At 43.5% G+C, this 16,654-nt stretch overlaps 1 protein-coding gene and 1 non-coding gene across 9 annotated transcripts in view; both read right to left on the reverse strand.

Annotated features, from left to right (window-relative positions):
- The window catches only part of DNAJC5 (DnaJ heat shock protein family (Hsp40) member C5), a 31,955-nt gene extending 16,025 nt beyond the window's left edge, over positions 1-15,930 (reverse strand). The window contains exons 1-3 of one of the 8 annotated variants that reach the window (XM_032704835.1): positions 15,342-15,404; positions 7,622-7,718; positions 161-227 (exon numbers count right to left, since the gene is read on the reverse strand). The gene's annotated coding sequence lies outside the window, so the exon portion shown is untranslated. Of the gene's footprint in view, positions 1-160; positions 228-1,459; positions 1,479-3,340; positions 3,452-5,897; positions 6,103-7,621; positions 7,719-15,341; positions 15,405-15,911 lie in introns of those variants that run through there. The other 7 variants (XM_032704840.1, XM_032704836.1, XM_032704842.1 and 4 more) reach the window with 7 other exon arrangements.
- Positions 15,931-16,319: 389 nt separating this feature from the next.
- On the reverse strand, positions 16,320-16,391 carry TRNAE-CUC. Its single transcript has one exon. It is a non-coding gene; the product is annotated as a tRNA-Glu (tRNA).
- Positions 16,392-16,654: the final 263 nt, after the last annotated feature.

Consider the following 16,654-nt stretch of genomic DNA (forward strand, 5'->3'; position numbering starts at 1 on the left):
AGAAGCATATACAGATTGTGTTACACTAAAATATGAGGTGTTTTTAGTTTGGCTTCCTGAGGTACTAAGAGATTTCTATAGGAAACTTTGAACTTTGTTTCCTCAGCAATATTTGCATTTAAATGAGAAGCTACAAGAAATAAAGAAATTCAGAACTTACCTGGTGTCTAGTTCAATATTCTAAGGTAATTGGTAACAGCCTTCACACACTTCTAAAACTGAAACTCCTAAAGACAAAACAAAAGCAAAATAAATTGTTCACCAACTCTTAGGCTGAGGGTCATTGAAAAATTATCATCACATTACTGGACGTAAAATACACAAAGTGTTTCATACAATATTTATACACAGTAAGTCCCCACAATGTAAATACTTGTCTTTAGAACTGACTACCTGTCAAAGTAAGTGACAAATATTTAAAAGCATAGATTAGAGGGCTCTATGCTTTTATCTGTAGCTTTGGTCTCTTTTCTCCAATTTTTCACCACTTGAAAGAAAACACAGTTACCCAGGTGCACAGAAAATCTAATAAACATTATCGGTTTAAGACTTTGGGCTTTTTCAGCTTAGCCTTTGTGAATACCTGTGCTGGGAAACAAGAGAGGGTATGTTTTTTCAAGTCTGGACAATGTGGCATGTTGTTAGAGAGGGACTGCTAAAGCGCTTAGCCTCACACAGCAGACCCCAAGCTCCGCACCGGGAGCAGCCGGTACAGACCCTACTCCGAGAGCAGCACCACTCCTTCTGCCAGGACAAATTCCATCAAGAAAACAGAGGTTTCAGTCCATTCACATTCCCCCATCCGAGCAGATCACTCAAGGCAGAAACGGTCTCATTTCAATGTACAAGGAGGGAGAGAACCTGAGATGACCCAACACGACTGCTTCAGTCTTTTCAGCGGTCAGGCAAAGTCAGGACAGATCACTCGAGTCAGTGATCACATGGAAATAAGAGAGTAAGTGGGGAAGAGGAGCCTAGGGAAAATGCTATATCCTGCTGTGGAAAAAAAATTAAGGAAAAATCACTGAAACAGATTAAATATCTTTCTATTAACAGGTACAGGACCACATCTAACCCTCATCATCAATCCCAAAGTCACTTGTGCACATGGAATGGCTGACAATAAACCGCATGAGTGAAACTTCAGAGCAGCTTTTTCCGTGGCAAGTCATCACTTCATCATCATCTAAACCCTTTCACAACAGCGTCCAAACAACAAGTGTCTGAATGCACGACAAGAAAAATAAACTCCCCATTGAATTAATATATTAGGGCCTTTCACACACTGGAAGGTTTCAGTGTGGTGAACAGAGAATGTTGGGACCACACCCAGTGAGCTGCTTGGCAATTGCTGCCCACAGCAGTTGTTTGGGTGCCATCTGTAAGAAGCTGCTTGATCCAGCAGCACAATCACTAAGTGGGTATGAATGAACCAACCACAACTCAATAATCAGCTTACTGTTAACTGGATCTGTTTAGTTCCTTTATATGTACTGGCAAAGGACTTTTCCTGAAAAACGAAAGGCAGAGAGTTAAAATTCCCACTCAGAGTGTGTGCAATAGTAGAGGGTGGACTACCATCTCCAAGGAAAAACAACCTGTTTGTGAAGCAGAAAAGCTCCCATGTTTCTTGCCCGCTGCTTCCTTCACTGCAAAGCAATCCACAAAAGGAATATTTTTAAAGCATCTACAGAAAGCTGCAGATGGTTAATGGGGTTGGCAACCAGAATTATGGCTTCATACCTAGATGAAGAACATCTTTAATTGTACCACTGATTCTGTTTCAAACAGCAACCTTAGATGTTTGACAGCCAAACTGAGAACCAGCTAAAATTATGTTCAATTTATGGAGTACACAGATCGAAATATAGGAGTGGAACAGAAGAAAAAAGCAAAGTTCAAATGTACTTAGGAGACAAATTGACAAAAATGAGCTATCCTACTAAAGTCAAGAATTTGGATGTAATAGCATAATAACATACAGTGATCTGTGAACCAGAAGGTTCAAACACAAGAGTCTGGCCCAGGCCTCATCAAAACTCCATCAGCAGAAAAGATCATTTTTTACAGCACATATACATATATAATAACCATCCACATACAGAACTCAAGACATATATAGCAAAGTATTATCTTAATCTGGATGCAAGCAGCCATACTTCTTCAGTCTTTCAGCTAGGCCAATACATGTCACTAAGAGCAGGCAGCCTGATTTACACAGCTGAAAATAATCAAACAAGACAAAAATAAACTCCAAAGGAACTACTTCTTAAAAATCAAAGTACACGAGAAACCCGTGCCAGCTACTCCACATCCTGCCTTCCCCAGCACATCCTCCCCTGCCAGCTCTGAGCCAGCCCAGCACTTCATCCCAGGGTTCACATCCCTTGCTTTCTGTTGCAACTGGCAATTCCAATTTAGTGACTCAGGAATGTTTTGATCTCCCCATCCAATCTCATTATTCAGGAGGCCAGATCCACTGACCCAGAGCTCTACATAATACCCTGCTCGTAATTACTTGTAAATATCCCCCCTCCTTATTACATGATATTCACACCCAAATAAAGCAGAGAAAATGAAAGGGCAGATGACAGAAAAGAAAGGGAAGTGTGTCAAAATCAACATCAAGTTTCAACAACACACACACAGAGGAAAAAAGTCTGGGAGAGGGAACACACGATTGTTTAAAGAAGCAGAAAACGCAGATGGAAGCACGAAAATTAGAAGGAAAAGATTAAGGAATGATGAAGAAAGATAACAAACACAAGCAAAGCTACCCAAAATGCAAATTAATTCAGCCACACGTTAAAACTGTGGTAAGTTTTGAAACACCAACGAAGAAACTCACTTAGGAAGGTTGTGTGTTCTTGCACCCATTTTACTCAGACCAAAACCAGCTCTTCCAGCCTTATTCTCCTGCAAATTTGAATCCAATTATCTAATACTGTATTTCCCCACACACTGGAACCATAAATAGTGCTCAGCACCTTTCCTCCCATAACCAAGAGACAGATTCTTCCCTTTTCCTTCCAGAAAATCAGACAGTTCTCAGACCTATTTGACCAAAAGTGTGTTTTCTTGTCTCCCCAAACCTGACAGATGCTGGAGACCCTTTTATTGAATAATTCCAGTGACAGAACTGTCCTCATCCTGCTCCATATGCTGTTAACAGACAGAGAGAGCACCTTCAGGATACTTTCCCTCATAATCCACTCTGCCGTGTACAGGAGCTGTATCACAGTTAGCAAATATTAAACAAATGCTGCTGCAATTGAGGGCAAATAAAATAAATCAATATACAAAACAGGAACTCCCAAGTCTTTAATTTTCACATCCTTACCTGCCCACATCACTTGCAAAACGAATCAGCATTGGAAAAACAACAGGACAAAGCTGAAGGCAAAGCAACCTGGCTAACAAAGTGCTTGCAGAAAATCACTACTGCTTCAAAGCACCTTTCTTCTCCCTGTAGCTGTCTTGAAAATAGTCATTTTTAAACTTATTATCGAATCACTAACATTTACTATTTTGTTAAAGCATCCAAGAGTGTGTTTTGGTGTTGCTTATATTTCTATATCACAGCACAAAAGCCTTTCAGCTACATTTTGCTATTCAGTTTGTGGCCTTTTTGCTAAAGGTCACGTGAGAAATTTCATATCCATAAAAACATTCTGTTTTAACATATAAGCTCTGATGAAAAGCTAACTGAGTATCCAGGGAATTAAATTAAGTGCATAGATCTTTCTCTCAGAAATAAAAAAGAACTTCACTATGTCCAAATCCATCTGCCTTGGGAACAGAGGACAGGTTTCCAACAGTGAAAGACTGCAACACTAAAAACTTCATTAAATTCTCATAAGCATGAGGGGTTTTTAAAAAATAGAAACAAAGAGCTTTTAAATAAATGAAATCTGGAACAATACCATTTTTCTGATAAATTCAAGCCTAAATTGATGTAACCTCCACCACTGATAAGTGTGAGAGAGGTTACACTGAAATTTGTGACAAACTTAACTACAGCGACACAGTGTTGTTTCTCTAATGAGCTTAGCAGATTAAAATGTGGCCATTTAAGTCTGATTGACCAGCCTGTTACAAAGACTTGTGACCTTGTACCCATACAAGAGTAAGATTCAAGCCTGCTAAAGGAAGTTTTCCATATTAGGGGTGAAAAATGTGAAGTATTAGATTTGCATTTTCTATCCTCTCTCGTCAACCAAATAATTACACTAAAAACCTGGGGGTTTAGTGGATTCCCTGCTTAGGATTTCATTGCTCCTATTTAAATCCTTCAGCATTTAAATTATTGTTTATGGCATTACAGTAAGTGCAACTGCACTGTCACAAACTGCACATGGCTATAAAAAACTTGTGTCTGCTTACTCAGGTATTTAAAAATTTAGAAAAAATCAGCAGTTCTGTTTCCTTGGCTCATTATTACTCTTAATTTTTCCTCTCTATAAATTGTGTTTGAATCATTGTAACTACTCACAGCAAGTTCACTAGAATAAATCAGCAAACCCACAACATTCCCTGCTGTGGGTAAAGTAATGCTGATGCCAATTCTTCTGGAGAAGAAATATTTTAAACTTCTTCAAAAGCACCAGTGCAGACATAAAGCCCCATTTGTGCCAGGTGTGTTTTATAAACTGTATCAATTTTTAAAAAATCATATTGATAATGGTTATACCGATACAGTCTAACCTTTAAAATACAGAAAAGGTCTTGGAACAAGCATTTGGGTTTGCTCACATAAAAATGGGATTTATGCTATTATGTCACACCAGTAGGTAAGACAACTAAAGGCTTTTAGACAGAAATAAAAGAAAAAAATGTCTACCCCCTTCGTGTGACAAAAGGTTGAGAAAACTGGATCAATTGTCAAAATGAGAAATCCTTGGCAGCTTGTCACAAACAGAGAGTTTGAGAGCCAACGCTGGTCCAAGCAGCCCCTTTTTACAGCACAGGCAGCTCCTGCCTGGCAGAAAAAAAAGGAATAAAGGTGAGGTTACAGAGTACAACTAAAAAAAGCCAGGCAAGCAGTCTGAGAGGCAAAAGGAACAGGCAGGAACACATCTTTCAAATTACAAGTTGGTTGGCAAAGGGCAAGATGATTTATCCGAAATTAACTCAGAAGGGCAGGGGAAGGTGGTTCCCCCCTGTGCTCATAAACAGCAGGAGGAGATGGAGGGGGAAGAAATTCAGTCCTGTTTTTCTTTTCCTATCAGTTGTGAGGCAAATGAAAAGGTAAATGAGGGTTTTCTCCTCCTCAAAATTTAAATAATGTAACGCTATGGATTTACAAACTGCAAAACATAGACTAAAATTATTTTATACCCGTTTGGTGTTGGAACTGCTGTGTTGTCAAATAAACACTCTTGGCAGTTTCAATCATGAGCAGGTTTTGGCAAAGACTTTGAAATGAAGAGTTTATTTTAATGGGTAAAAAAGCAAAAGGGAAGAGCAGGTTGTACCAACAGCAGAAGTCAATGCACAGACCTCCACCCTGATCTCCAATGATCCACTCTGGTGTTTCCTTTCTGAGAAACTTCACCTGTTTTCAAGTTACCAATCTCTGTCATTCAGTTATTTAATGGTTGTCTCTTGCTCCACCAAGCACACAAAATCTTTTGCTTAAAAAGTTATGAATAAAAAGGCAAAATAAGCAGGACTCATAAAGAATTTGTATTTTCCAGAAACAACCACCCACCCAGTTCAGGAACAGAGAAGTTAAAACACTACCAGGAACCCCATGTCACTGCCTCTGTAACGTCAGAGCCTTTCCATTTCACAGGGTAATTAAGTTTTAGTAATCTAAAATATTCATTTTACTCTAAAATTAAGCTTATTTATTAATACAGGCAGAAAGTAGACTTTTTCCCCTGATTCACTTTTACCTCATGTATCCAATCAGGTCCTCCCAGCCTAAGATGATGGATAATTATTCAAGCAACACTTGTATCTTCTCAGTTAAATTCCAAAGGCTTTTAGTTGCAGAGATTATTTCTTTTGCAAAGTTAAAAAATTAAGCGTAACTGAAGATCCTCTCTTCTCCTAATGGCTCAACTGTATTTCCCCAGTTCTTATGGAGGGTGGGGAGGAGACTTTGCTATTTCATTATTTCACTTCCTCACAGAAACTGACAGAAAAAAAAGAACATTTTCGTTTCCTTCTGTCAAAACAAACAAACAAACAAACAAACCAAACCAAACAAACAAAAAACAAAACAAAACAAAAAACAAACCAGAAAACATGGGCTTCTAACATACCACCTTTATTACATCATAAAGAGCTGCAGGAGAGCTGTACTGGTGACCAACCACTGTGCCAGTGGTCATGCCTAGTAAGGACATCCCTGCACCAATAACTAGGATTTTTAATCACAACCTGCTCTACCCAAGAGGTTCCCACTGGCACAGTCCCTCCTGCAGGTCCTTGGTGCCAAAGCACTGATTGTCACCATTCCCCGTTGGTCAAACACCACAAACACAGCAGGACACCACTCCTGCAGCTGAGAAAAATACATCAGGACACGTAATTGGTGTCGTAAAAGATATTTTAGGCTTGAGAACAACAGCCAAAGACCCCAATAAAAACAAACCCAACAAAAGGCCACCAGGAGTAAGTGGTGCCCTGATTACAAAGGGGGCACAGACAAAACCACTGCGAGGGGGGAGCACAAACCCAAACACACCAAGTCCCCCCAGAGACCATCTCCAGGCTCCAGGTGAACACCTGCCCAGAACTCAGCTGACACAGAAAGCAGGAATTGCTTTTTCCACGGCCTGAATCAAGGACAACACTCCCCCAGCAACCACCAGACCTCACCACGTACCCCACAATCCTGCAAATCACAACTATCCCTGCACATGGAGCAGCAGAACAGGCCTAAAAACTGCAAGTGAAATGGCAAGTCACCAACAGATTTACTAAACTAACTGATGCAAACAAATATATATGTATTTTGGACATGGAAGACACTTTTCACACCACAGATTCCTTCTCACTGGATGGTGTCAGGTGTTACAGGAAATGGTTTAAAAGCCACAAGGAGATGAGTTTCAAACCTGCCCCATTCAAAGCCCTGGCCCCTGGGCATTCAGAAGCATGAAAGGAGTTAAGACTTCAGAATTCCACCATAAAATCTCAACTGACCAGCTCAGCTTTTACTTGTTTTGGCAGGAAAATACAACCAAGATCCTTTTGAAGGCTGGGTAATGCTGGCAGTGATGCCTTCGCTGCAAATATTTCTGTTTCTTCACAGGTGAATTAAACCAGAGCCCATGTCCAGGGGGCACCTTGGGATAGAGAACACATTTATTCCCTAGTGATCCCAAAGTTTTGAGGAAAGCCACTATGAATGCACTGCTAATGTCACAATAATCTTATAATGTCCCCAGAATGCATTACCCAGTACACATCCCATATGTTGGAGTCAGCTCTTCTGCCTACAAATACCCAAACAAATCCCAGGGCTGGATTAAAAGTGGTTTTAATTTAAACTGGCATTTTCTTACAGGAGACAAACTCTTCGGTATTTTCTAAGTATACAGTGTGGTTTCAGCAACAAAAAGATTTATTTTATACTACTCCTCCACAAACCATAACGACGTTTATTTACCCTGTTCTCTCACTCTGCATACATTTAATCTGCAGACTGCCTGATGAAGTATGTCCTCAGTTCCTCCATTCAGTCTGGCAACAGTATTTCATGGCTGCTTAAAAAAGAAAAAAAAAAAGGCAGTCTATAATTTAGAAATAATAAGGCAACTAAGAATGTATTTGTCCCACTGATTTTCCCACTAACTCACTAGTGATTTAACAAGAAAAGACACGGTTTGAATTTCAGACCATAGACTTAGTTTGCAAACCTGACACTTCAGGAAAAACCATGTTCTAGACTTTAATTGCAACTGAGTTTTCTAACATAATTGGGTGAGAAATAGAAGACATATAAATTTTATACCCTTAGTTTTCAGACAGGAATCACATTTCAGGCAGCTTAGAACAAAAAGGCCACTATTACAGTGGGGTATAATTTAATCACTGCCATTCCCAAGGCCTTTCAGTTCCAGCACAAAGTATAGAGTTATCACATTTATGTCTTTTTCTACCTAAATAAGTGAGAATAATGTCACAAACCCCATAGTTTTTGTGACTGTGACACTTTTATTCCTCCCTGTGATCTTCACTAACACCAGAGTGTGACTGTCTCTTCCCTCTGCCTGTACCCCTGATGTGATGCCATCAGTCCAATGTTAAACCAGTGTCATTCCTAAACATGTTCCCCAAAGCACGAGGGTGTCCCCCTGGAAACCCTTAACAGGAACAAAATTAGTTGTAAAACAACACCTTTCCTCATTCAAGGTTATTTTAAAATAGTATTTTATACATCCACACATTTAAACAGCCTCAAAATAGCAAGGAAGAGTGAAAGTCATAATAGATAATTTTTAACATGCAGGAGGGAGTCCCTGGGCTTTATAAGGAAGACGTCAAACAGAACAAGTCATGGAAAGAAATGTGGTTTTAAGAAACCAGGGTAAGGAGTTGTGCATTACAAAACAACTGAAGAAAATGCTGGGTTTTCATCATCCAGGATGTTTCATCCAAAATATATTCCAGTCCAGGCCCAAGAGTAAAGTCATGTTGGCTGCTGTCCCCGTCATCCAAACCACTCAGTGACACAGTGAGGTAGGCCTGGGAAATTATACTATGCACCTTCCAAATACCTTCTGATTAACTCTGATTGCCTGGTTTTCCTGAGGTAATTGCGAATAGCAAATGCTGTGCCAAAGCAAAATTTAAAAGGGCAACAAGAATGAAATCAGTGAGTGTGGAAATCAGGAACTTTTTAGGAAAAGAAAGAGTGAGACACCTATTAAGGAAGGTAAATATTTTCACTAATTACCGTCCAAACAAAAATATTTCTCTTGAATTGATATTTATTTCGCTCTGTGACAAAGCCAGAATATTATTTCCCAGCATTACCTTTAGGGCCTTCAGAAGAAGGACTGACTGACCAGTGATTTGTCAAACCAAACCCCAAAAAAGATAAAACAAGTTTTCTGAAGAAAAGACAAGTTTCAGACCCTATTTTTCTTTCACCACTCAGATCAGGACAGCTCCAAGACACACATAAGAATCATACACATGTGGAAAGCAGGGTCCCTGTGTGACAGAGCTCATTAGTTATCAGATGGAAATATTCCTAAAATTCTCAAAGAACAGCAACTCAGAACCTGGAATTAATCCATTCACTGCTCTAAGCAGTAACTGAATCCAGCTTTTAAACTCAGTTTAGAACAGGAATGTCTCTGGCTATAGCTTCCAAGAAATGGGTCACCTCAGATTTCAGTGGAGGGACAGTTTTGTGGTCCCTTCCCTCCTCCTCAAGGAGCAGCAGGCGAGGAGATTTTGGGGGGTGCTGGGAAGAACGTAGCATCCAGGACCTCCAACCAGGATCCCAACAGTCACTCCAAACCTCTTCCAGAGCTCACAGTACCCACCAAGGTCCCCTGTCCAAAACACCACGTACATTGAGTCGTGTGAGGTGTATTGGATGGGTCCAGTTTTTCAGATCAAAGCTGTCATCAGTCCCTGGTGGACCTGAACTAGAGCAGATCTTAAAAAAAAAAAAACCAACCAGCAGTGCTTCAATTCCCTGTGCAGATACCAAATGACTTCATGGGGATCCCATCTGCCCCCTGTGAAAGCACATGAACATTTATTAATTTTATTCCCCTTCTACCCACTTTTATCACAACATCACGTCTCCCTAAGACTCTAAACAGGAACATCCCATTTTGTCCACTCATCCCCCTTCTTGTATGTCAAAATACCAGAAGCAGGAGCACCATCTTCCATGCTGACCTCAGAACTACAGAGAAGTAGAGAAAAATTAAGATATTCCTTAACATATTTTTAACAACAATCCCTTAGGAAATGCTGGAAGCAACCTGAAATTATAAATATCCCACCTGATGCGGCTTAGCCTTGGTAGAACAAATTACCTGCATTTGGCATATTCAAGATTATTGCAGATATTTTCACTTGTAACTGCCCACAACAACATCTGGAGTTTGGCTTCCAAGTCCCTCCTCTCTATGAGCAGCTTGAAACCTAATTATGTTTCTCCAGTAAGTGTCCTTAAATCCTTATGCCATGAGAAGCAGATTCGTAAGGAAAATTCTCCAACAACCAACCCAGGCAAAGGCCAACATAAATTAGACTGCTACAATATTACCATCAGAGCAACAGAAAATCCTGTGAAGATATAAAACATGTAATGACAGATGGAAGAGAAAAAGAATGTTTTCATCTGAAGCACAGAAAAAAATTGAAGACACAGAAGGGGAAATGCAAAGAGAAAACCTCTGTGAGTTTCTGCTTTTTGGAACTGTAACAGGTCACCGCAATGACATCAGTAAACTTTGGGCTTCTCCCACCCTCAATGTAAAACATTAGTAACCCAGAGGTTCTGTATATTCACTTTTTTCTGCAGATTGTTCCTTAAAAGTTGCAAAGGTTCCAGAAGCCCTGACACCAAACACAACTTCAGTAAGACTCAGATGAAGCCAAAGAAGGACCGTGAAGCTCCTTGGGACCAAAGCAGAAGCAGGATGGTGTAAGTGCTCCTAGAGCACTTAACTGTGTAGAGTACTTTAACTGCATAAAAGCAGTTAAAACCAGTTCCTGGTAGATATATAAAAATATATTCTCAGAGGGAAGAGGAAGCCCAGAAGGCAGGAGGGGGAAGCATGGGGTGCTGGTGGATCTCTGGTTTGTGCTCTCCTATCACTGCCTGTCGTTGCAAACAGATCCACAGAACTATTCACTTGCACCACTCATTGGTCAGAAGCCACAAAAATACCAGTTAATGAACACAGACCTATGTCACAAAACTCAAAAAAAAAAAAAAAAGGTTCATTAGTGGTGCTTTGGTAAGAAGTAACCAAATGCCACTGGGTTTTTTCTTTGCACAACCATTCACCCAACAAAGTTTAGATCACGGTACTGAAGTATATTAAAAATAAAAAAAATTAAAAAAAAGCCCCAATCTTTCATTGAGAAACTCTATTCTCATTACAAAACCCTTGAGCACATTATGAAAGAGGAGATGGCAGCTGGTAATTTAAGTTAATTTTGGCCTAGAGGACCATTCTGTTTGCACCTCTGTGCACCACAAACCTTCAACTTCCTCCTTCCAACACTTGCACAAGAAGATGAGAAACTTGCACCCAGAAAAAAACGTACTCAAATTTTACTGAATTTGGCCCTACAACACACTGGCACTGAAAGCACTTCAGTATTACTGAAAGAGGCAGAGAAGGACTTTTCATTTCAGTGCAATGCAGATATATGGTAAGTGCAGTTAGGAAGAACTGCCAAGATATAAGAAATTTGAACATATGCTAAAATAATTTTATTCATGTTCTCCCAATAAAAAATGATGCATCACCAATGCATTAAAACCCTAAAATCAATGCCAATAATTATTATTAATTATTCTATGCACAAAAAATGGTAACCCTTTTTGATGGCTACTATCACTTCACAAAAACATTCACGCAGTCTTTTGAGGCACTTTCATTTTGAACACAGTTCTTCCTATCAGTTTACATGGCCTCAGCTAGGAAGCAAAGTGCCTCTGAAGGTAAAACATGCACTTTCCAATAACTGTGCTTTGTTTTTATTGATTAAGAAAATATTTTCACTGAGCTTCTAAAGAAAATCCTAAGATATAGCACCATTCAAACTTCTTTCTTTCAAGACTAAAGGCAGCCACTGGTTAATTAACCAGCATCAACTTGGAGTAGTTGATATAGTAACAAAACTACAAGAATAAATAACACATTAAAACAATGGTAGGAATTCACAGTTTTTAAAGGATTATAAGCATTGGCCACCTGCTGACAGCACACACTGGCCAGGTACACCCAGGTCACTCCTCAATTTCCTTTTTATCCTCCAATCTTTTCTTTTGCAAATGTCCATCAGTCATTAAATCATCCTGGATGTGTGGAAGAGCTTTGATAGCCAGGGCAAGTAGCTAGAGAGTTAAATATGCAAAAAATATTTACATGGACACTTCTAAACCAATATTGCTCACTTCAAATTACTTCAATTACTGGAGCACCTGGAGAACAACCTTTTCAAGTTAAAGAAAACAGCACAAAGCTTCACTTGGGTCCTGGGGGTTACTGATGTTCCTCATCCCTCCCTCTGGATTCTGCCACGACCCATCTGTGCCATGGCCCAGGTGGCCACACCTGAGGCAGGGGATGGGCTCACTGCAGGACTCTGTGCCATCTGCTGCCAAGGTGGGGGTCACCTCACAGAAACCCAGCGGCTGCCAAACCACACTCCTGCTCCTGGAAAATGTCTTTTCCTCAGGTCAGTGGAGAGCAACAGAAGAGCCACATCTTCCCAGGCAGAGGCAAAGGCAAACAAAGAGCACTTGCACAGCTCGAGAGCAAACTGAAGGAAATCAGTTACTTTATTAAAACTATCTTAAATTAATCCCCCTGTTTGTGGTTTGACAGGAGAGCAGTGAAGACACCACCAGATGCCAGTTTGCACACCCTGGGGAGGGTACTGGACTGCTCAGTCCAGCTATGAGCTCTGCAGAAAATTTCTGCCAACCCAATCCCAAACATACCAAAAAACTATTTTGATCTGGTTATCAACATTGACGAGACTTAAAAAAGATGAAAAACTGGCAAACTGATCAAAAGAGACAAATACAGCAAATACCAGAGGCCAGTTACAGCAGTTATTGTAAGTCAAGTCATTTAATGGACAGACAGGATTTGCTGAAGCCCCTTCCAGCCCTCAGTTGTGCCTACTTTTCCAGAAAGGATATTCTCACAACTGAGTTCATAAATTCAAAAAAAAAAAAAAGGGTCAGATCAGCAATTTTGTATTTAACCTAAAACATGATTTCTTAAGTAATCTGGTTAGGCTTCCATTAATGTTCACTATCATGCTCCTTAAACACAGACAAAAATCCTTCTTGAAGCTCACCAAGAGAAGAAATGCAATACCTAATGGCATCACTGCTGACAACCACCAACCTAATGCACAGCCTGAGCGAGGCCAAGGCTCTCAGCATCGGCATTCCTGAACCTGACAGGTTCCATGAACCTGACAATTCTGTCAGGTTTGGGTTGGAAGGGACCTTAAAGCTCATCTCATGTCCCTGGGCAGGGACACCTTCCACTAGACCAGGTTGCTTCAAGACACATCCAACCTGGCCTTGGACACTTCCAGAGATAAGGCGGCCACAGGTTCTCCGGGCAACTTCTGCCAGGGCCTCCCCACCCTCACAGGGAAGGATTTCTTCCCAATATCCAGTCTAACCCTGGCCTCTATCAGCGTGAAGTCATTTCCTCTCGTTCTGTCACTCCAGGCCCTTGTCCAAAGTCCCTCTCCAGCTCTCCTGGAGGCCCTTTGGGCACTGGAAGGGGCTCTAAGGTCTCCTCAGAGCCTCCTCTTCTCCAAGCTGAACATCCCCAGCTCTCCCAGCCTGTCTCCAGAGCAGAGGTGCTCCAGCCCTTGGAGCATCTCCATGGCCTCCTCTGGACTCACTCCAGCATGAATGTCCTTAAGTCATGCTTTGGGACCGCTCCATGTTTTCCAAAGTACAACAACCCAAACGCCCCTGCTGACTCCATGGATGCCTTCCCCCGGCACGGTGAGAATGATGCGAAAAGCTTGTCCGTGCCACAGCTGTATTCCAGCCCCTGCTTTGATCATCCTCTGCAAAGCAAGCCTCTGGCAGGCTCCAACCATCCTGGGAAACTTCCCAGTGCAGCCAGGTCCGTGACGGTGCCACCCCAGCCACAAACCACATCAACCGCCTGCGATCCACTGAAAACCGGGACACACTACGACAGAGCAGGAGGGGGATTGCTGGACGCTCAGGAAAGACTCAAAGAGGGGTTATACTTCCCGGGAATAATCAACATGGATTACGGTCTACACTGGGAGACGAAATACACTCCAAAATGTTACTTTTTTCAGACACTCACTGATAAAAGATGGTTAAATATAGCACATGGACACCCTGCGAAGTGGGGGAATCTTCCACCAGTGCTTCGAACCTCCAGCCTGCAATTTATCAATACAACACAACCAAAATTTAGGAGGAAAACGACCACGTTGCAGCAACTCTCCTTTCATTTAAATGCTGCAGACAATGCCCAAGCTGAAATAAAGGAGGGAAAGAAGTATTTATTTACGCTTATAGAAAGCTGTTTGGCTGAAAATCCCATCTCCCAACCCAGGGTTCTCCACAAAGCAGATTCTGCACCGCCAGCATCATGACAAATTTCTCCAAAGCCCTTAGACCATGGTAAGAAAACCACAGGAAGCTGCCCAATAAAAATAAACCTCTTTTCATCCTACACTCTATATATTAAAGTCAATTTCTCTTCCACTCCAGCTTCTGCTTCCCATCTTTCCTCCCTCCCAGAGCACAGCACACTTGATTTATTAGAGCTAATTCATTAAAGCAAATGAATTTGGCATCTATTTCCCAGGATCCCTTAGTCAGATGGTTCTATAATTTTCTATCAAAAGCAAACAAAAACGCACACACTGATCCTGAGCAGCCTGAAACCAACAGATGCCCGAGAACCCGAAAGCGCCTCTACAGAAATCGCAGTCAAGAGAATAAATTCCACTTCAAGGTGGCTGCTACAATTCGAGAATTTAAACAGGTCCAATCCTGACGCGTTTCCAAAGGAAATCCTTGCGGCTCTGCATACTTTGGAGAGCTTAATTTACCCAGAGAAATGGGTGAACCACCACGGCTCAGCCACTGGGTGAATGCGGCCTGCAAGTTTTTGCTTCAATAGCAGCAAACTAAGACAGTATCTAAACACACACACACACACACACACACATCGTTTCCCTTTCCTGACGATAAGCTGGCATGAGGCAAACACCAGCAGGGAGAATTAGATTATTTCACACAGTTCTGAGACGATGTACCAAATTTATAGCCTTTTTTTTTTTTTTTTTAAGCTTTATCGCAGCACAGACAGCTCAACAGCAACATCTCACCGTGCGTGAAAATTAGTAACCCCATAAAAAAAACCTAGAAAAGATAAAAACATTCGGCTTTCCCTCCTGTGTCAGACGGGGTGGCCTTCACCTCGCTCCCCAGGGAGCGCCGGCTCCATCGGTGCCTCCGCTCCAGCAATAAACTCAAGGCTTTGATGTCACCGGTGTGTAACAGCCAGGTATTGATACAGCACAAAAGCAGGAGCGAGGCGCTATCAGGGAATTCTGCCGTCTCCGTTCTGTCCAGTTGCATTCCCCATCTCCAGAATTACCTGACCGGAATTCTTAATGTGAGAGCCAGGAGACACCGCACGAATAAACTGAATTATGCTGCCTTCGCAAGTTTCTCGTCATAAAGGCTGGATTTGCTTCCCCGCCGCTGGTACGTCATTCATTAAGCACCTCATCACCCGAGCGGCCACAAATTATTTCGCCGAAAATTAGGCAGAACAATGTAAGGAAGGGGAAAGGGAAAATCACCGCGGCTGCTGGAGCGAGCCAGGGTGAATCACAGCTCCCACACACACAGATGACTTTCATTAGGAATTCACCTTCCCAAGGCCTTTTGTTTGGGGTTTTTCCCCCCCTGCTCCGAGTCCGGGGGGGGAGGAAGGTGGCAGGCCCTGCACCGCCACCGGGGAACGGGGTGGGGGGTTCCCGGGTCGGGGATGCTCGGCGGGCGATGCCCCCCGGGCAGGGAGATACTGGCGGGCAGGGAGACAGCGGCGGGTACATCCCACCCTCCCCCAGTCCTTCCCCCCCTTCTTTCCCCTCCCCTCCTTCCTCCGCCACCACCAGCTCCATCTTGGCCTCCGCCCGCGGCCCGGCCCCGCCGCGCTCACCTGCGGCCCGCGGGCGGGCGGGGGCCGCGCAGCCCCGGGGGCGGGAGGGCGGGAGCGGCCCCGCGGGGGGCGGGGGCGGCTCCTCGAGGGCCTCGCGCGGGGCCCGGTCGCGGCGGCCGCGCGCGCTCCGCCCTCAGCGCCGGTGCCGCCGCCGCCGCCGCCGCCGCCAGACACCGACCGGGACCCGGCCACGGCAGGGGGCGGCGCCGGCGCACTGCGCATGCGCGCCCCCGGCACGCAGCGCCCCCGCCGGGCGCGGGCACGGACACGAGGCTGCGGCCCCGCGGGTTTGGGGAGGGGGTGAAAGCGGGAGGGGGTGGCTGAGGAGCGCGCGCTGCGGGGGATCCCCATGGGAATGACGAGCGGGGGAAAGGTGGAAAAGCGCGATGAACGCGGCAAAAGGTGAACTTCCCTGACCGGGAATCGAACCCGGGCCGCGGCGGTGAGAGCGCCGAATCCTAACCACTAGACCACCAGGGAGTGATACGAGAGAAGGTTACTCGCCGCAGTTCAGACGCTGCCGCCGCGGCCGGATGTGGACACTTGATACCGGGAGTGCGGCAGAACCGGGAGCCACGGCGGCACAGGGAGCGGGAGCCGGGATACAGGGACCGGGGGCTGCAGTGCTGGGACCGGGGGCAGGGGCTGCGCTACAAGAGTCGGAGGGCTGTGACACGGGAACCGGGGGCTGCGGTGGGACTGGGGACTACAGTGGCACAGGAATCAGGCTCTGTGACTCAGGG

Source organism: Chiroxiphia lanceolata, chromosome 17 (genome assembly GCF_009829145.1).
Source record: "Chiroxiphia lanceolata isolate bChiLan1 chromosome 17, bChiLan1.pri, whole genome shotgun sequence".
Taxonomy (NCBI): Eukaryota; Metazoa; Chordata; class Aves; order Passeriformes; family Pipridae; genus Chiroxiphia; species Chiroxiphia lanceolata.